General features: G+C 44.5%; 1 long non-coding RNA gene across 1 annotated transcript in view; it reads left to right on the top strand.

Annotated features, from left to right (window-relative positions):
• The first annotated feature begins 8,578 nt into the window (after positions 1–8,578).
• LOC138245594 (uncharacterized) overlaps positions 8,579–20,789 on the top strand; it is a 149,048-nt gene continuing 136,837 nt past the window's right edge. Inside the window, exons 1-2 of the long non-coding RNA XR_011194148.1 lie at positions 8,579–8,763; positions 15,359–15,417. This is a non-coding gene — a long non-coding RNA (uncharacterized lncRNA). The remainder of the gene's footprint in view (positions 8,764–15,358; positions 15,418–20,789) is intronic.

Here is a 20,789-nt window from a genome sequence, read left to right as displayed (position 1 = left end):
TCTATCGTACACTCCCAGGGTCCGCACTTCTTTGGCGATGGCACACCAAATACCCTTCTTCTGGTGGGCGCTGACCTAGAGAAAAAGTGAAGTAAGAATGGATTTTACTCCCCCGTCCGGTTCCTCTTACTACTTGCCCACAACTTCCCACCCTGGCCCAGAAACACATACAATGACCATCCTCACATGCTGGCCTCAGCCCACCCCCCCTGTATCTTCCATCCACCCAACTCCATACATTCATGTCCCATCCATCATGCTCACAGTGTACTCACCTGTTTCTCTGGAGGACCGTAGAGTAGCGTGTACTGGGGGAGGACTCCAGCCACCAGGTTGTTTAACTCCTCCGTGGTGAAGGCAGGAGCCCTTTCCCCAGACACTGTAGCCATTGTCACTTACAGACTCAGGTCATAGCAGCAATTGTAGTGCAGGTCCTCTCCTGTTGAACGTCAGGTATCAAGTGAGTGAACAAATAGAAAAGGCCGATTAAGTCCGGTGCGGTGCGTACCGTCACCGCCGGCGTACATCGTGATTGGCTCCTGGAACCCATAGGGCCCAATGATAACCAATGCTGAATTGCGCCACATTCTTTGTCCGCCTACCACTACGCTGCACAACGCCAGCGCAGTTACCTCATTTCCCCTTGTCCCTCCTTACAGGTCAGGCAGCCGCCATTTCAGGGGGCCACATGGCAGGGCAACTAACTGCGTCACAGCACTTTTGGGCTGGAATACGCACAGTGTCACAATTGTTCAAAACACCCTTGTGCAAGCTATGTGGTGTATGACCCTCTGCTCACCCTTCTCCTCCATAGGGCACGTCCACTGGAGCAGATGATGAGATGGCGTCATCCTCCGGTATACAGACCCCTGGTGGACTTGTCAACAATGGAAGACAGACACATCATTATCACCTACAGATTTGATCATGCCACAATCCATGAACTGTGTGCCCAGTTGGAGCCAGACCTGATGTCAGCTATCCACCATCCCACAGGAATCCCCCCTCTAGTGCAGGTCTTGTCATTACTCTATTTCATGGCCAGTGGGTCCTTTCAAACAACCATGGCCATGGCATCAGGGATGTCACAGCCAATGTTCTCTAACCTGTTGTCCAGAGTGTTGTCTGCCCTGCTGAAATACATGCGCAGATACATCGTTTTCCCTCAGGTGGAGGATTTGCCCACAGTGAAAGGTGACTTCTATGCCCTGGGACATATCCCCAACATCATTGGTGCAATTGATGGTACACATGTGGCATTTGTCCTACCCCGCAGGAATGAACAGGTGTACAGAAACCGCAAAAGCTACCATTCCATGAATGTGCAGATGGTGTGTTTGGCAGACCAGTACATCTCCCATGTGAATGCCAAGTATCCTGGATCAGTGCATGACGCTTACGTTTTGAGGACTAGCAGCATCCCTTTTGTGATGGGACAACTCCAGAGGCACCGTGTGTGGCTAATAGGTGAGGCCAAGTCCCCACACAGTTTGAATAGGTGTCTAGGTATGGGAGAGTCCCTAAAGGTTGGTGTGTGTCTAACAGTTGTCCCTCGATATTTGCAGGTGACTCTGGTTACCCCAACCTGTCATGGCTACTGACCCCAGTGAGGAATCCCAGGACAAGGGTAGAGGAATGCTACAATGAGGCACATGGGTAAACTAGAGCGGACTTTCGCCCTCCTGAAGGCCAGGTTCCGGTGCCTCCATCTAACAGGTGGCTCCCTATACTACTCACGAAGAAGGTGTGCCAGATCATCGTGACATGCTGTATGTTGCACAACCTGGCTTTGCGACGACAGGTGCCTTTTCTGCAGGAGGATGGGCCTGATGTTGGTCTTGTTGCAGCTGTGGAGCCTGTGGACAGTGAGGAAGAGGAGGCAGAAGAAGAAGATATTGACAACCGAAACATCATCATACAATACTTCCAGTGAGACACAGGTAAGAGACTGGCACTGCTCCTCTCATATCAGACTACAGTAGGACATTGCATGATTCTGCCTTTTTACCTCTGTGTATGGACCCTGAGAGTTCACTTTGGCTTTCAATTTCACAGATGTGGGTACCACTTTCTGCCTTCTGCTATGTTTACTGCTGCCCAACAACTGTCGAACATTGGTATGTGAAAATAAACATTGAAATTGCTATTTTTCAGAGAGGTTGTAATAACACAATTGTGAAAGTACAGACTGACTCCAGATCGTTTTGTGATTCAGGGTGTTTATTTAAGTGCTATTCAGTGGAGGGGTATGTGCAATGGGCTGGGGTGATGGTGGAGGAATGTCCATGGTGGAGTCCAGTCTATTGGTATCACAGGTGCATTGTCCAAGAGGGCATAGAAGGTGGAGTAATGGCAGTTCAAGGTTGTCAGGGTGACATAGTGGGACAGAAGGGTGACAATCAGGAGAGTCTTATTTCCTGGCGGGGGTCTTGGCAATGTTCTCTGTCTTGTTCCTGGATCTCAGGGACCGTTTGCAGGGTGGTTCTCCTTCTGCAGGGGGTGGGATGCTGGTGGCCTGTTGTTCCTGTGGCGGGACCTCCTGTCCACTAGCGCCGGCCGACGTGGAGGGCTGTTCATCGTTCAGGCTAGTGTCAGGGGCCTGTTGGTGTGCCACTGTGTCCCTCATGGTGTTGGCCATGTCTGCCAGCGCCTCTGCAATGGTGACCAGGGTGATGTTAATGGACTTCAAGTCCTCCCTGATCCCCAGGTACTGTTCCTCCTGCAGCCGCTGGGTCTCCTGAAACTTGGCCAGTACCGTGCCCATGGTCTCCTGGGAATGGTGGTATGCTTCCATGATGTTGAAGAGTACCTCATGGAGAGTGGGTTCCCTGGGCCTGTCCTCCCCCTGTCGCACAGCAGTCCTCCCAGCTTTCCTGTTATCCTGTGCCTCTGTCCCCTAGACCGTGTGCCCACTGCCACTGACCCCAGGTCCCTGATTGTCTTGGGTTAGTGGGATTGCCTAGTGTCCCTGTAGTGGTGGACACACTGCTAATTGACGTGTCCTGGGGACAGAGGGATGGGCCCGCTGGGTGGGTGCTGTGCTAGTGTTTCCCGAGGGGAGAGGTTCAGTGGTGGTTTGTGACTGTGGCATGGGAACCGACTGTCCAGAGGTCCCTGATGGACCGGGATGGTCATCTTGATCGAGGCGTGCAGAGCTACTGTCGTCACTGTGGGCCTCTTCTGTGGGGGGACTGGATATGGCTGGCACCTCCTGCCCGGTGACGTTGGGTAGGGGTCCTGTTGGGGTGTAAATGCATAGTTATTGTATCTGTGTGTGCCATCTTGTGCAATGGGTGAGTTACCCTCTACTCCTGTGCTTGCATTATAGTCTTGGCCCTTGTGTGATTGGTGATTTTGGGGCCTGGGTGAGAATCTCTACCAGACATGTTTTGGTGATGGGTGCCAATGCATTGGTGTTACATGCAGGGCTTGGTTTTGGGACGTGTGGATTGTGATAGTGGGATATCTGTGGGGTGTTGGGGTGATGGGTGTGAGGGTTGGGGTAGGAGTTTGTGATAGCATGCAGATAGGGTGGGGGGATAAAGTAGTAAAGACTTGACTTACCAGAGTCCAGTCCTCCTGCTACTCCTGCGAGGTCCTCAGGATGCATGATCGCCAAGACTTGCTCCTCCCATGTTGTTAGTTGTGGGGTAGGAGGTGGGGGTCCACAGCCAGTCCTCTGTATGGCTACCTGGTGACTGGATATCACGGAACGCACCTTCCCCCGTAGGTCGTTCCACCTCTTCCTGATGTCATCCTGTGTTCTTTGATGCTGTCTCACTGCATTGATCCTGTCGACAATTCTCCACCATACCTCAACCTTCCTAGCAATGGACGTCTGCTGCACCTGTGATCCGAATAGCTGTGGCTCTACCCGGATGATTTCCTCCACCATGACCCTGAGCTCCTCCTCAGAAAACCTGGGGTGTCTTTGAGGTGCCATAATGTGGTGTGGGTGATGTGTGAGGTGATGTTTGTTGTGCTGTGTGATGTGTTGTGTTGGTGTGTGTTCTTTGAGGTGCGTGGAGGTTGTATGAATGATGGTGTTATGTGCCTGTGGATGCTGGTGTTCTGTTTCCTATTCTCTCTCTCTGCTTCTTCCAAAAATGTCATTGTAAGGGGTTGTGGGTAATGTGGGTGTGTGTTTTATAGTGGTGTGGTGTGTGTATGTGTATCAGATGTGTGTATTTTGAATTGTCCAATGTGGTTGTGTTTTGTAAATGTGTGTGTATTTTAAGCGCGGCAGTGTGTACTGTCAATGGATTACCGCAGTTGAATGACCGCTGCGTTGATTCGTGGGTCGTGATAGTGTGGGTGTATTTCTGTTGGTGTAACGGTGTGGGTTTTGCTATCACCAGTTTATCACTGACCTTTGGTGTGGCGGACTTGTGTGGGTGTCTGTATTGTGGCGGATTACGAGATGTGGGTCGTAATACCGGTAGCGGAATTCCGCCACGGTATCTTGATGGCCGTCAGGACGGCGGTAAGCGGGATTTACCACCAGGGTTGTAATGAGGGCCAATGTCTTTATTGTGGTGCTTACGGTCATTTAATTTGTGCTTGTTCCATTCGTCTGCAAGATCCTTGGGAAACGCCAGTTCCCGTCCTCTGTGAGAAGGGGGAGGACGGGATATTTCAAGATACCTTCCATATGTTATTCCCGGGAAAAAATACCTCCTACCTATCTCCCTTCTATTAGCGGATGGTCGTGAAGAAAAAGCTATAGCCTTGTTGGATTGTGGGGCCAGTGGAATCTACTTAGATGAAACATGGGCTCTGGAAAGGAAGATCCCTCGGGTACCCAAGGATATACCAGAACAAGTCCATACAGTAGATGGTTCCCTGTTAGCTTCTGGTCCTGTTATTAATACCACACCTACCTTGTGTTTACAATTCAGAAAGCATCAGGAATATGTTTCTTTTGATTTGATCTCTTCACCGAATCACGGCATGATTCTAGGTATTCCATGGCTCACCCGGCACAACCCTTACATCAACTGGGAAACCAGGACCATATCTCTATCCTCCCAATTCTGCCAACAACATTGTTACTCAGCAGGAACATATTGGTCCCCAAAGAAAATGGTGTCAAATAAAATGAACTGTTCCATCAACCTCCTTCGAGGGTTACCCAGTCATTATCTGGAGTATGCTGATGTTTTTCAAAAACCTGATAAATCTATACTTCCGCCTCATAGAGAATATGATTGTGCCATTCCTATAGAATCTAATGCAGTAGTCCCTTTGGAAGGATGTATTCTCTTACTGAGCCTAAGAAGAAGGTCCTCAAAGAATACCTAGAAGAGAATATACAGATCGGTTTGATTGCTCTTTCTTCTTCTCCTGCAGGGGCCCCCCTCTTTTTCGTGCCAAGGAAGGCGAAAGACTTGCGCCCCTGCATAGACTTTCGAGGATTAAATAAAATTACCATAAAAGATCGCTACCTGTTGCCCCTCATCAAGGATATTCTAGAAGCAGTTCGAGGAGCCAAGAGATTTAACAAATTAGATCTTAGGGGAGCCTACCATCTTTTAAGGATAAAAGAGGGGGATGAATGGAAGACAGCCTTCAGAACCCCTTATGGCCGTTTTGAATATCGGGTGATGCCCTACGGACTTATCAATGCTCCCACTAAATTTCAGTGATTTATGGACACCATCTTTTCTGACCTTTTACACCAAACAGTGGTTGTCTATTTAGATGATATTCATATCTTCTCTACTCATCCTGAACAACACACTACACATGTGCTCCAAGTCTTAAAAAGGCTTAGACAACACCATCTTTTCTGCAAGCCAGAAAAGTGTGAATTTGATCAGACAGAAGTAAGTTATTTGGGGTATCATATCAACCAAGTAGGAATTGCCATGGATTCAGACAAGGTTCAAGCCATTTTGGATTGGCCATCTCCATCTTCCATCAAAGAAACCCAGTGTTTTCTAGGTCTGGCCGATTTCTACCATCAATTCATAGCCGAATTCGCCCAGCAGACCAGTAATATAACTCAAACCCTTAAAAAAGAAAATCTACGGAAAGGTTTTCATTGGACCAAAGAAGCAGAAACAGCCTTCCAAACGCTAAAACACGTCTTCACTCAAGCTCCTATCTTACGACATCCAGACACCACCAAATAATTCATTGTAGTCACTGATGCCTCAGAAAGAGCCATAGGGGCCGCTCTCCTACAAAGATAAAGCGATGATGGAACATCCCGTATTTTACCTCTCCCACATACTTTCCGACTCTGAACGTAATTACTCAGTGTTAGAACGAGAATTGCTCGCCTTAAAGACAGCTTGTACAGAATGGAGACAATTTCTCATGGAATCTAAAGAACCTTTTGAGGCTAGAACCGATCATCGAAAATTGCAGTGTCTAAGAAACTTTCAATGTCAAAATAGTCGTCAAGCTCGATGGGCTTTTTTCTTCAGCCAATACGATTTTTACATCACCTATATCCCTGGATCCCAAAACATCCTGGCTGATGCTCCATAACGACGCTATCTGGAGTGTAGTGATTCTACCACACAAAACCTAATTGAGCCCGATAAGATCATTGGAGTTGTGCAATCCTTTCTTGACAAAGTTCACTCTGAGGATTCCAATCTGGGAGAAACTGAAATGAATAAATTACATCCATCAGTACGTAAGGATAAGGAATACTATTTTTATAAGAAAGCCTTGTTCTTGCCAACTAAAATGTTCCAAACTGAAGCTCTACGGATGTGCCACGACTCCCTAATTGCAGGTCATTGTTGAATCAAGACCACCCAAGACCTCCTTCTGTGCTCCTTTTGGTGGCCTGCTCTTGAGGCTGATACTGAAAGCTATGTGAATTCTTGCCCTATCTCTGCTCAAGCAAAGACATCCCATAATAAACCAGCGGGATTGCTCCGTCCTTTACTGGTTCCACCGACTCCATGGCACACAGTTTCTACTGACTTCATGTGTTCTCCGCCTCCCTCAATGGGGAATCGAGTAATAATGGTGACAGTAGATTCATTCACCAAAATGGCAAATTTTACTGCATTAAAAAAGTTCCCACAGCCAAAGAACTAAGTCAAATCTTCATTCAAGAAATCTTCCAGCTTCATGGACTCCCACAAGTCATCCTCTCAGACCCTGGTCCTCAATTTATCTCACGATTTTGGAGACAATTCTGTAAAACACTCCAGAGCAACGTGGCTCTTTCCTCTGGTTTTCATCCTCAGACTAATGGTCAAACTGAACGGTTAAATCAAGGACTTGAATAGTATCTACAAAGTTTTTGCATTGCTACGCAAAATAACTGGTCCATGTATTTACCTCTTGCCGAATTTTCATATAATAATGCATTACATAGTGCTTCGATGGCTTCCCCTTTTTTTTGTTCATATGGATACCATCCTAAAGCCTTTTCTAGTATGCTCAGAGAATCAGTTACACTTCCTGCCATCACAACGTTTATTCGATGACTACGCACCATACAACGTGTCATACAGTCTAATCTTCAAGCCACCAAGATACGAATGAAAAGAACGGCTGACAAGAGACGTTGTGAGGCTCCGTCTTATCAAATTAATGATAAGGTCTGGCTTTCTTCCAAGTTCTTACCTTTACGGTTAAACCAAAATAAGTTTAGACCCCGGTACTATGGTCCTTTTCTGGTTCTTCAAAAAATCAATCCTGTTTCTGTTTGTCTCCGCCTACCACGGACTTGGAGAATACACCCAGTATTCTATGTTTCTCAGCTTAGACCATATATACCTGATCCTTTTCACAGACAATTCTCCTATCCTCCCCCTCAATTGGTAGACAACGTGCTGGAATATGAGGTCCAGGAGATTTGTGACTCCCGGTATTTCCGTGGACACCTTCGATATCTCATCCATTGAAAGGGCTATCCTATGAGTGAATGCTCCTAGGAGGATGACACTTCGGTGCATGCCCCTCTCTTGGTCCGTCGTTTTTTCTGCCTTTTTTCTCACAAACCTGGGGCCTCGGGAGGGGGACCTCCTGTTGCACCGCAGGTGCCAGCGGCATGGTCTGGTGAGGTCGCGGCGGGGGCCGTGGTCCCCTTATTCTGGCCTCGCTTCATCCTTGCCACCGCGGCGGGGACGGGAGCCCAGAATTGGGCTTCAGTTCTCGCCGCGCATTTTGCGTGGCACGCTGCAGATGGGTGAAGGCCCTCTGGCCCCCCCCCCCGGCCTCTCACTTACCTGGGGTTCTTCCTGGACTTTCTCTTTCTTTTTGTTCTTCTCTTCTTGTGGGAAGCCATCTTACTAGTATCCCATCATACATTTCTCTTCTCTGATTCCCTGCATGCACCTGTTTCCCTTCTTCCTATGGCATTTTTCCTATCTGGTTCTATTACTTTTTTCTTAATCCAAGATGACTGTTTTTCCTTTTCCTGTTCATCACTTCCTGTTTAGGGGTATATAAGGGTCTTGATTTCTTTTCTCCTTGCGTTACAACACTGCTCTGTGGTGATTAGGCTTCTGCTGGTTTGGTCGCCGATATCCAGTTTTTCTCCTGTTTTTTCCTGCGCTTGGCCTGGTTCAAGAATCAGATTTTTCCCTTGTGTCTTCCTTTCTTCCAGGGAATTCCCATCTGGAGGTTTTTTCCCTACGGGGTGTTTCCTCAGGGTCTCCTTCTGGAGGGCACGGACTGTATTGGCGTATACTGTCAACACCACCGTGGCTACTGGAAAGGGTCGCCCCTACCTCAGCCAGAGCCGGACCTGCAAGAACCGAGGCTGCACCCCATCTCCCTCTGGTCTGGACGGTAAGCCAAAGCTTGACAAATTCAAGCCTTTATGCTTAAATGTTAACCTGACTCATTACTGTTATGAAAGATGTTTCACATGTCAGCCGTCTGGTGGGTTTACTTTACATTAACCTTCACATTCTGAGCATCTTTCTAAAACAGGGTACTCTAGCGATGATGATGGCATTACTGAAAATTACACATCTTGGTCCCATTAATTTTCACTCATCACAGTGCTTACCGCTTGTTGACCTGTGCTTGGACCTAGTTGCTTTTTTAGGTCTCACCCAGGGACAAATCTTAGCTCTCTGTTGTTTAAAGACCTCTTGATATGTATCCTTCTACTGCCAATATTCAGAGAATATTTTTTCTTTCAATACTCCATGAGACAGCATCTAGCTCTCTCTCTTGTGTGCTGCTTGTTACCTCCCCACCCAAATAAATCCCCCATACCCAAGTGTTCCTTATTTCTCACAATACTCCATGAAGTTTTTAATCCCCATTGAAACTCTACCCTTCCCACTGCTTTCTCACCTTCACCAAGCGCACCTTCATTGTTGCCCCTAATATTAGAACATACTGCTGAAATGCTTTTGCCATTAACAGCACCAGTAATATTCACACATAATACAGAGTTTGATACTGCTGCAAGGGCTCAGCCTCTCCCCTCTTTGGCTGCTTTAATGAACTCAGACATAACATTCTTCTGATTGATACTTCTAACAAGACCCTTCACCTCGTGAATACCCCCAGACACCGAACTGGATGTGGAGATTTTTCATAGCATTGCTCCTGCGTGCCAGAAGGTGACATCATTTAGTACTGGTATCATCTTTGTCCCACCCTGGAAGTGACATCAGAGTTGATATAATTGCCACTTCTGCATACTGTCAGTTTCTTTTCACACCTTTGGATGCAGATCTGGACCTCGCTCCCAAGCTTTCTTGTATTGGATAAATTTTTTCTTCAAAACTTTTTTTTACATGTTGCAAGAGAACATGTCCCCAACCAAACACCTAACTGTTTAAGCCTTCATGGGACTGCCACTAGATATATCTCAGATGTCTAGGTTCCTCACAGGACACAAAGTCATGCAGGGGCTGCACCCAGATAAATCCCAAGGTCATTCAGGACTGCAAAGCCAAATTCTACATTGCTGAACACCGTTAGAAGGTGCATAAGCCCTGACATAGGTTGAAGTCGAGGAAGCAGGCCATTACACTTTTCGAAGCCATTCCCACAAAGACCTTCCTTGTGCTCCAAGTCTTCAGTCTAAATGTTTTTTAAATCCTGTCTGTGTCTCTTACACAGCAACTGATTTGGATTCCACAGCTTATCCCAATGCACCCAGGCTTCTCAAGTCCATTGTTGGCAACGCAACAAGTAGTGGATTTCAAACAAACCATGTTATGAATTTTTGGACAACATAGCGAGGGGAGGGAGAGAGGACCCCATAGCGAGGTCTAGAGGCAGATGGTGGTGAGGACAGATCTGACAACAGTAATCTGACTTGAGGCCCACCTTAGATTCTTAGATCCTGATGGTACACCTGAAGGGTCCAAAAAATTCCTAACATGGTTTCTTTGAAAGCCACTACTTGTTGTGTTGCCACCAATGGACCTGGGAAGTCTGGGTGCATTGAGATAAGCTGTGGGATCCGAGGTGGGCCTCCAGTAAGATTACCATTGGCAGATCTGTCCTCACCACCATCTGCCTCTTGACCTCGGTATGGGGACGTCCCGCCCCACCACGAACCTATGAGGTTCAGACACAGAGCACATTCAGTATGATCTAGGGACAATAATGGAGATGACGCATTCCATTATTACAACAAAGACAATTTATACATAGACAATCAAGAGGTCTGTGAATGGGGCATCTTCCTGATACTGGGTGGAGTACACCTCTGACCCTTCAACACAAGAATTAGCCTCTTTTGCTGTGGTCATCCGGTGTGTCACCAAAGGTGTGGACCTACACCTCCTATCCACTGAGGTCAAAAGAAATGTACTCAGTGAGGGCCTACATCCAGGATAGCTTTGTCAGAAGTGCTCTGTAAGAAATTGGATTATTATTTGAGAGGGCTGGAAGAGCCACTCACCACTCAAATAACCAACACAGTACTTTGCAGGATGAGCCACAAAATTCACTAAATCAACCGGTGCATAACCTCCTGGTAGCTTGGCACAAAGCAGTCAGACTTAACTTGAAGTCAATCTGTAAAGTATTTTGGAGCATGCAAACACTAACACAGTGAAAATGCAACACAAAAAATAAAATCAAAAAACAATTGAGAAAATTAGAGTACATTTCAATAGATAAAATGACACCAACATGACATATCTAATCAGAAGAACCAGAGATGTACGTTTTCAGTGAAAATAGTGCCAAAAATTAAAAAGAGCTACTTTGTGGTTATTTTGTCATGCTGGACCGGCAGAAGGTCACAAGTTCAGCCTGAGTACAATGGAGTGCGGGTCAGATACAGGGACCAGGTTAGTCCATCTGAAGAGCTACCTTCTCAAGGTCAGCACAAAGTTCAGTTGGCAGCGGATGCAAGGAGTAAGCAGTTGTCAGGTGCAAGGAGTACATGAAGCATCGCAGAAGGTTGTTGCTGTGGCACAAAGAGCCAGCCGTCGCAGGAGCTTCTCATTGGTTGATCTAGAAGATCATCCTTCTGTTATAGTGTAGATCATTTTTCTTCTGCATCTTGTCAACATTTGCTTTCATCAACTCCCTGTCAACTACCACATTCCTTTAGGTCTTTAACCACACCGGGCACTCCTTCACTCCTGGTTCCCTTCCTTTCAATGATACAAATGTTGACACTCCCGTTACCGAATGAGGAGTTGTGCGATATGTCCATATCATCTTGTTCAATTCCCTCCTCCAAGGAAGCTGGTTAGCCAAAGATAATTGAATATTCTCCATTATCAAACAATTAACCCTCTCCACCAAACCATTGGCTTGAGGATGGAAAAGAGCCACTCTCTCATGTACAATTCCCATTCTTCGTAAGTACTCAGTCATTTCTAATGATATAAATTGTACTCCATTATCTGATACTATGGGTTTAGGAATTCCTTCCTCCATAAATACTTCTTCAAAAAATTCAATAACTTCCGATGTCCTTATATGATCAACCATCTTCGTAACAAACCACTTGGTATGATAATCTACCATCACAATAATGTATCTACACTTCGCACCCAACTTGGATACTGGTCCTATAAAGTCCACTGCCAATTTCTCCCAGGGTCTACTAGGAAATTCTTTAGGTGCCAAAGGGGCCTGCCTTAATACTTTGGTCTTATCACTGTTAGCACATGCAAAACAATTTTTTACAACTTATTCTACCTTCTTATCCATCTCTGGCCACCAAAATGATTGCCTCGTCTTCCTCTTCATCATTCCCCTACCAGATGTCCCTGGTGGGTAATATCGATGATGTGTTTCCTTATACTAACAGGAGGAACAAGTTGGCCTCTCCTCAACAACTTCCCATTTAGAATGCTCAATTGATCTCTTACTCTGAAGTACCCAGCCAGATCACTGTTATGCTCATCCTTATTCCCCCAACCATTAACCACCTTATCCTTCACATCCTGGATGACAGGATCACTCGCTTACGCATCCTCCCATTCCTGGGCCGTTATAGCCAACTCACCCAGAACTGTTCCAATAATGTTCTTTATTCCGTTCTCCTCAAACTCCCCTACACTTGTAGGCATCCTAGAAAAGCAATCTGCCACAACATTATTGTTTCCTTTAACAAATTCTACATCAAAATTATAACTCATCACAGACAGTAGCCATCTAGAAATGCGTGGCGTAATGCTACCTTCAAGTCCACGTCCACCTTTAAAAATGTATGTTAATGGTTTGTGGTCTGTTCTTAATTTGAAGGGTAAGCCCCATAAGTAGAATTTAAAATGGTTGATTCCCCAACAGCAAGCTAGGGCTTCCCTCTCAATTACAGAAGATGACGTCTCTGCACCTTGCAACCTCCTTGAAGCAAAACCAACTATGTGTTCCTCACCTTCTCTAACCTGCGTCAATATTGCTCCCACTCCCACTTTGCTGGCATCAGTGGTCAAATAGGTTTTAGCATTTGCTCAAATATTCCTAAGGTAGGGACTTTCAAGATAGTCTTTTAATTTTTGAAATGAGCACTTACAACTTTCATCCCACTTATATGCTACACCTTTTTCATGAGCTTCCTCAATGGTTCAACTACTTCTGTAAAATTCCTTACAAACCTTGAACAGTATTCTGCAAGTCTCAGAAATGACCTTAACTCTTCCTTCGAATTAGGTTCAGGCGCACGCTCCATAGCAGACACTATGCTCTTTTTGGGCTTGATACCATGTCCACTTATGGTATGTCCCAAATATGTCACTTCCTGCTTACGAATTTGACACTTTTCCTTCTTAATTGTCAGCCCATTCTTTTTCAATCTACACATTACCTCCTGAAACAGGAGGTCATGATCAGTTTAATCATTTCCCATGATCAATATATCGTCTTGAAAACACAATATCCTATCCATGTCCCCAAAGATTTGTTCCATTATCCTTTGGAAAAACGCAGAAGTGGAGGCGAGCCCAAAAGGCATCCTCTTGTAGCGAAACGACCCCAACGGAGTCACAAAGGATGTTAAATGTCTCGAATCTACATGCAATTTATTTGGTGGCAAGCAGAGGACATATCTAAGACACTGAAAACATTCCCTTTACCCTTTACCGACAACATCTCTGTAATGTTTGGTAAGGGTTGTCTGTCGAACCATATGCACCTATTAAGATCCCTAAACAAATCTTTCCTCCCTCCTTTGGTGCTACTACAACCGGAGCTAGCCACTCAGAAGATTCGATTGGCTCAATAATGTAATCTTTCAACAATATTTCCAATTCTTGTTTCAAAGGTTCTTTCATCAGATTTGGAACATTCCTTACTTTATGAACTACAGGTGTTGCGTTCTTCTTCAATACAATTTTATGATAAAACCCCTTTAAAAGACCCAACTCTGACGAAAAGACCTCAGGATGTTCCGCAAACAAATCATGTTGCAGTGACTCAGTCACCTCTTCAATGTCCTTTTCATCAGTAAGCATCACCGTCTCTCTTGCATTAGGATCTAAAATTATGCTCAGGTCTTTTTGATGACGCCAACCTAAAAGATTTGTTCCATAATCCGTGATGTACACTTTCCCTTGAATAATTCTTCCTTTGAAAAAAATTGACATCCAACGCATCCCAACTAGTTCGATTGTCTTCCCAGCGTAACCTACAGCTTTTATGTCAGGAACCGCCAAGTTTCTATCCGCTGGGTTTGTCCATTCTAATTCATACACCTCCTTTGAGATGAGAGTGAACAAACTTCCTGAATCTACCAGACGTTTGACTGGTACATTATCTAACATCACTTGGACATGAGGTTTCTCTAGTACGTCAGTACTCTCCCTCTTGACTTTTTGAATCGATCCCTCCACATCGTTGGGACAATTAAGGCTCCAATTCACAGTCAAAATTATGTCCGCTATAATTTCACAAACATCTTGAATTTCTTGGATCGATTTATGCCCCACATTGGATTTGAGTCTACAAACTTTGGCAAAATGTCCTCTTTTGCCACAATTACAGCAAATTGCACTCCTAGCAGCACACGCCCTACTAGATGCTATGTGCCCTTGAGCATCACAGCGGTAGCACTTTATTTCTCTCCCTTCTTGTGTTCTCCGCTTCTCTTATTCTGCGTTCCTTCAGAATTCCTTGCAGCTTTATTCCACTCTGCTCTAACTCGCGGTTCCTCCTTCCTCTTAACTTCAGCCACAACTCCTTGTTTCATTTCCTTGGTGACTCCATCCATTTCCTGTAACCATATAGCAGTATGTTCCATCCTTTTAGCTATCTGTATCGCTTCCTCCAGATTAGGATCCTTCATTAATAATTTCTCTCTTATTTTTTTGTCGTATGCGCATCTCACAAGTTGATCTCTTATTAAGGAATCTAATAACTGATCAAAATCACAAGACAATGCAAGCCCTCTCAAACTTGCAACATGAGATGCAATGTCTTCGTCTGCCCTTTGCACCCTTGAGAAGAATTTGTGGCGTTGCAACACAAGATTGTTTTTTGGCGTAAATTGTATATCTAACATTTGTATAGACATGTCGAAAACATTTGCAGGTTGGCCGTCTCCCATTCCTAGAGACACTTCGGGTGAGTTCTCATAAATTCTTCTGCCTTCAATGCCAAGGTGATGCAACAGAATAGCTTGTCGTCTGGGAGGGGCATAATGATCACTACCTATTGCCAACATATAAGTATTAAATATATTCTTCCACTGTTTCCATGGAATAGGTGGTTCACCAGGGGTTGCCAAAAACGGTGGGGGTGAAGACATACTTTGGTCCCCCATTTTGTTAAATTCACCTTTATATTTATTTTTAATTATAAATATATACAATTATTTATACAGTTTGTTCATTTACCTAAAGTTTGATGTATTTTGCTTCTTATTATCAAAGCTTTAACGTATTCACCAGGATAAGTAGTCTTTTGTCAGCAAAATGTATATTCTTTCCTCAGTTCCCTTCCTTTTTTTTTTTAGACGAGGAAGTAAGAATGAAGCTTCCAGTAGGGGAAGTTGGAATGAAGCTCCGATGTCAGGTAAGACAGGTTTTCTTTATTTATATACGTAACCAGTGTGTTCTTTTTTTTTTTTATCCAGGCTTGTAGGCTAGTAATGTTTTTAAATCCAGGCGTGTGGGTTCATAGGAATAGCGCATGTAGAGTCGCGTGGCTTCACCGCTAAGTACACCTTATTGCTCGCGCATGGAGCGCACGATACAGCTTCTCGCCTAGCATGAGCGTTTATAACTCTCAGTTCTGTATGTTTTACTACTCGCGCTCGGTGCACGCGATATAGCTCCTGTTCCAGCGCAAGTGTTTACATTTGAAACTACTCGTTTGAGCCACTCGCACAGCGATAATGCGCTTGCTGCTGAGCATGTTATAAAGTTATAAATACCGGCAAATAAATAAGAAAGGTCAAAATTATGTAGGAAAGTCCTGTTAATATGCCGGCACAATTAAAATTATGTAGAAAAGCTCTGTTGACGATAATATATTAAATATACTTAGCGCAGCAGTTAAAGACGTGTTATGGATAAGGTTCAAGAGTTTATGGTTGAGGTTAACAATAGACAAAAGTTGTTTCCTTAGTTATACGTTCCTTGAATTACCTCGAGTAGTTTTGATCAGTAGAGATTTGAAAGCTTCCAAGCTTGGAGAAGCTGTTTGTAAGTCCAGGAGTGAAGGTGTGAGGGAGCGTAGTTTTTATACTCAAAATTAACATGAAATGTTTATGAACTAATGTATAATAATGCCGCATAGAAATTGTATTAATGTATTTTTGCTAAACATGCGCTTGAAATGTGCCCACGGGGAGTGGCCACCAATGTATACAATGATTAATGAAGCTGACTAATAATAAAATAATGGTATGTTAATGTATGATTTTATACTAATATTAAGAGTTATATGTTAAAGTTTTGCTAATAAATCATTAGGCCTTAGTTAGCATGAGTCGAGGCCTAGCTGCCCGGTTTCATATTAAATGTATTTTTCTAACGTGCAGTGTGCTGACTTGCTGAAGGACATGTACTCGTACTTTTCCAAAGCTAAAAGATGAGTGTAACCCTAGTAGATCCGTTCTCATGAAATTCAACTTGCTCAAGGAAACATTTTTGTTGAATGCAACAGTGTGAACTAGTTACAGGTACAAGGTCGCCTAAATCGGTGCAGACAATGGAGTGCAGTTGATGCGAGAGGACCACAAGAGTATGAAATCATACCGGACATTCTACCCTCTGAAGACGTTAATCACAAGGGCCAATAAAATACATTAGAACTGTTATGGGGTGACAAATTTGATAGCACCACTGGAAACCCATTGGATGGAGATAGTGGGGTGCCAGCCCTACCCAATCAGAAATTAGGGGACTGCACAACAGAAAAGGGATAAAAACCTTTGACACGAGGAGTCATTAGGAGATGCCATTGCGAACTTTTGCTATGACCCTGACACTTTGTCACTCTGCATAGAGACTTTGCTGTTTGGTTCTTCAAACCATCCTCCCTTATCTTGCCCATTTTATACTTTTCCTCCTTATGAGGGAAGTGTCCCATCTTACCCGTCTTGCTGAATTCCCTGGCTGATGGCGAATCAAATTATGTCCTGAGGATGAAGACTGACTCTGTATGTTAACCCATTACGGAGGGTAACTATATGATGATGAAATTGTAATTGTCTGTTTGCCTTTCCTTTCTAGGTACAAACTGCTTCTTTTGACAGAGACCATAGATAGATATTTTCTAAATTTGTGTTACCAAATTGTTTTGCATGAAGCCCAACATGCCAATGCTAATTCGAGGTTAGTTAAGGGGTTCACAAACAGACGCAAATAGTCAAATGACTGAATCAATGCTTTGTTAAATGATGCACTAATGATACTCTGCTAAGGTTAATTCATGTTGACGTCGTGTTATGTTCTAACGTTCATGATCTTTGCTTTGATTAAATCTTATTTGAGTTGCCATATTATGACAATGTTGATATGTTTCATGGCTTTGAGACTAATAAACTTACTAATAGAATTGTAATCAATAGTTAATAAATATCACAAAATCGTACTAAACTGGTGTGGTTATTCATGATTAAAAGGTCATGGTGGTTTCCGAGTTTTATTGATAACGTTATTGACTTGTTGATTGACATGTTGATTAGTTATCTCGTCCTAAGGTGCATTCAATCAGGGTCAAAAGGTTCATCGGCCTAAAATGAGTCCCAGAGAGAGTAAATTAACTAGATTGGGACGCGTTAACAGTTCTGGTAGCAGAGCGACGGTTTAGGCCCTTTGGGGGCCCTAGGACGAGTGACCATTGTTTAAAAGTGTTTTTCGAAATAATGCAAATTGGAGGTATGATGTGTCTCTAAATTTGCCATGACTTTCCCGCAATCTCGGAGCTTGCCTAAGTGAGTTGGGTATGTTCTCGGCATCCTAGCATGTGTGATGTAGAATTTGCGCTTGCTCAGCTTATGCATATTGCAGATGATTTGTGAAGTGTGTATGAATTTAGGCCAGGTAATGTTGTTTTAGTAGGAGTGGGCGTACTCCGCAGTATGATAGTAGGGAAGTCGGCGAACTTCATGTGAATGTGGCGCTTTATGCTCAAAAATTGTCCACGTGGTTATTGGTGATGTACGGACCCATCGTGGTCTAAGACTCCAGAGTATATTGATAAGTTTATGAGACACTTGGTTTATGTTGTAATGTGTGCGGTTTAATAGGTCAATCGGGCGTGGTTGACAAGTCGAGTTTGAGTCAAATTGTGTGACTGAAACCTTCGATGAAGATTTGGCAAGTTCTAAAGTGCACTAGAACGAATCATTGACAAGTCGAGAGTAGGATTTGCGGTCGAATTCTGCTTGCGAGTGCGGGAGCTGAGAAGGAGAGAGTAGCGGCCCAGGCTTCAAGTGAAATCTCTGTAAAGTTCTGAAGCGATTGTGTTACCCTTCCTGTAGTAAACCGCCAAATTTGGGTTTTTGTTTTAAAAGGTACTCGCAATATATTGCATTAGGTTTGTGTGAGGAGGACAAGCTGCAAGACTTTGTCAGCCGCAGTGCGTGTGAGTGTGACGTCATTGGAGCCGCGCTGGGATATGTCAGTTGTCGAGAGGGGTCGCGCACGGATTGGCAGCCGTCCGTTAGAGGCAATTGGTTGAGAAGGTAAGCGAAGAGTGTTCTGGGAATTAAAGTCACTTCCTGATTAGATTTAAAACAAAATAAAAGATGCAAAAATTAAGTTTTTCAAGGCTCTAAAGTGTGCCTTGAGGGGAGATACATACATTACAGCGAGTGTGGGGGAGCCTACACCGCCAGAGGATACTCCGGCTTATATCATAATGGAGGAGAAGGGAGTCGCGCCATGTCTTTGGCTAAAGCAGTGGTGCAAACTGACAGAGAAGGAGGGATGTTTGGCATTTCCGGAGTACGGAACATTTAATATAAGGATTTTGGAAAATTTGCGGAGGGTGCTAAGTGAGCAAAAGCCGCCCGCGAGACCAGCTCAGTATGAGGCATTATCGGTCTGGGATTTAATGGCCATACAACATAGGCAGCAGAAATTTATGAGGAGAATGAAGAGAGCAGAAAAGACTCTAGCAGAGGCTAAATGGGATAGTGAGACCAAAATGTGGAGAAGGGTAGTAGTTGATGGAATTAAGATGTTTCTGGCAATAACTCATGAAGATGAGGCACAGGGAAAGAAGGGCACTTGTAAAACAGACACTACGACTTTGATGGTGCCGCCTGATCCAGTATACACGAGAGCAAAGTTATTGCAGATTGAGCCAACTCCACAATTGCTGCCCCAGCCGCAGCAACAGGTGGTTCTGAGTTACACTTCTGTCACAGGATCGTAGTCGGTAGCTACAGCACCCATGATGAATCAAGCTATGGGAGTTAATACTCCACAGGGTTCGGGAATTGGACAGTCACCAGCTGCTATATCATTGCCAATTACAGTTAGTCCACCAGTACCGCTGTATGCGCAAGCTAAGCCTGGCGTATGTGACCAGGGAGTAATAACCCAAGAGGCAATAAGAGGAGGGTCCACAGGAAACTTGCAGGGAATGACACAGGGAGGACAGACAGCTGAAAGGTCTAGATCCTTGTTGGACTTTAGTCCGATTGGGGTTCCTTTGGAGACAATGAGGCAAGCAGGGTTGGGAACACTAACCCCACAGGTAATGAGTACAAATATGACACAGACACCAATGATGCAGTCTGAAAATGTTTCGTTGCAAGGCTTAATCGCGGAACAATTGAATGAGTGGTTAGACAAGCTCAACACTCCGCAAACTTCAGTGACCACAGAGGGGTCAGAGAGAGAAGACTATCTGAATTTTGTGAGACTGGGTGTAGAAGCCACAGAACTAGTAGAAGGAACGATGGGGGTGAACAGATTAGAGTCATACATGGAAGCAGAGTTGAGATATCTGTGCCCCAAAATAACCAAAGAAGTGAGTAAGGTACATCAGAGGTTGGCAAACCTAGCAGACAAATACAGCATAGACATAGAAAATACTAAGCATTTGAAGAGGAGCTATAGGTTAGACTTTGAGCCCAAGGACTTCAATCATATGAGATCTACTGGAATGAAGGCTCATCTTAAAGAGATACTACAGAGTGCTCAAATTTGGGGAGCATTAGAGAAGTGGGAAGGCAGATGGGCAAAGAAGAGAGATAAGGAGAAAAGTGACTGCCTGGAACCTAATCAGGTGAAAGCTGCACCAGATACGGGGACAATAAAGATGTTACCAATGAGAGAGACAGCCGGAGGGGTTTTAGTCCATGTACCATAGTCCAGGGGTGACATTCTGTCATTCACAAATGACTATCCCAGGTTGAGAGAGAATCCGATAGAGTGGTACCAGCAGACGGACAGGTTTGTGAAGCTTGCGAAATGTCTCTGGGAAGACTTGAATACCCTGTTTGAAATCATAGTTCCGGCTGACTTACGGCTTGAGTACAAGAGGGGTGTGGATTGGCCGACAGAGTAACCAGCAAGGGATAAGATTACTGGAGCAAAGTCTTCTGAAGCGATGAGGTATTATCATAAGGTGATTGAGTTTTTAAAGCAGAAGGTGTCGCCGAAGGTGACTGATTGGCAGAAAATTGATCGAACGTCACAGGAGGGCAAAGAGTCGATACATGCTTACTATGAGAGGTTGCTGAAGGCATTCAAACACTATAGTGGCACTGAGGTCATAGAACCGAAAGACATGAAGCACCTTGTGTTCAGGTTCGTTGAAGGGCTGAGACCAGAGATTAGCCAGATGATTAAGAATCAATTGATCTGTTGGCAAGCAAAGCCGATTGATGAGGTGTTGCAGTATGCGAAATACTGTAGTGACGAGATTGAGCTGAAACAGAGAAAGTTGAAGGAGAAAGTGATGGTGATGTAAATTAAGGCAGC

This window comes from Pleurodeles waltl, chromosome 7 (assembly GCF_031143425.1).
Source record: "Pleurodeles waltl isolate 20211129_DDA chromosome 7, aPleWal1.hap1.20221129, whole genome shotgun sequence".
Classification (NCBI taxonomy): domain Eukaryota; kingdom Metazoa; phylum Chordata; class Amphibia; order Caudata; family Salamandridae; genus Pleurodeles; species Pleurodeles waltl.
This window is presented reverse-complemented; position numbering and strand designations above follow the sequence as displayed.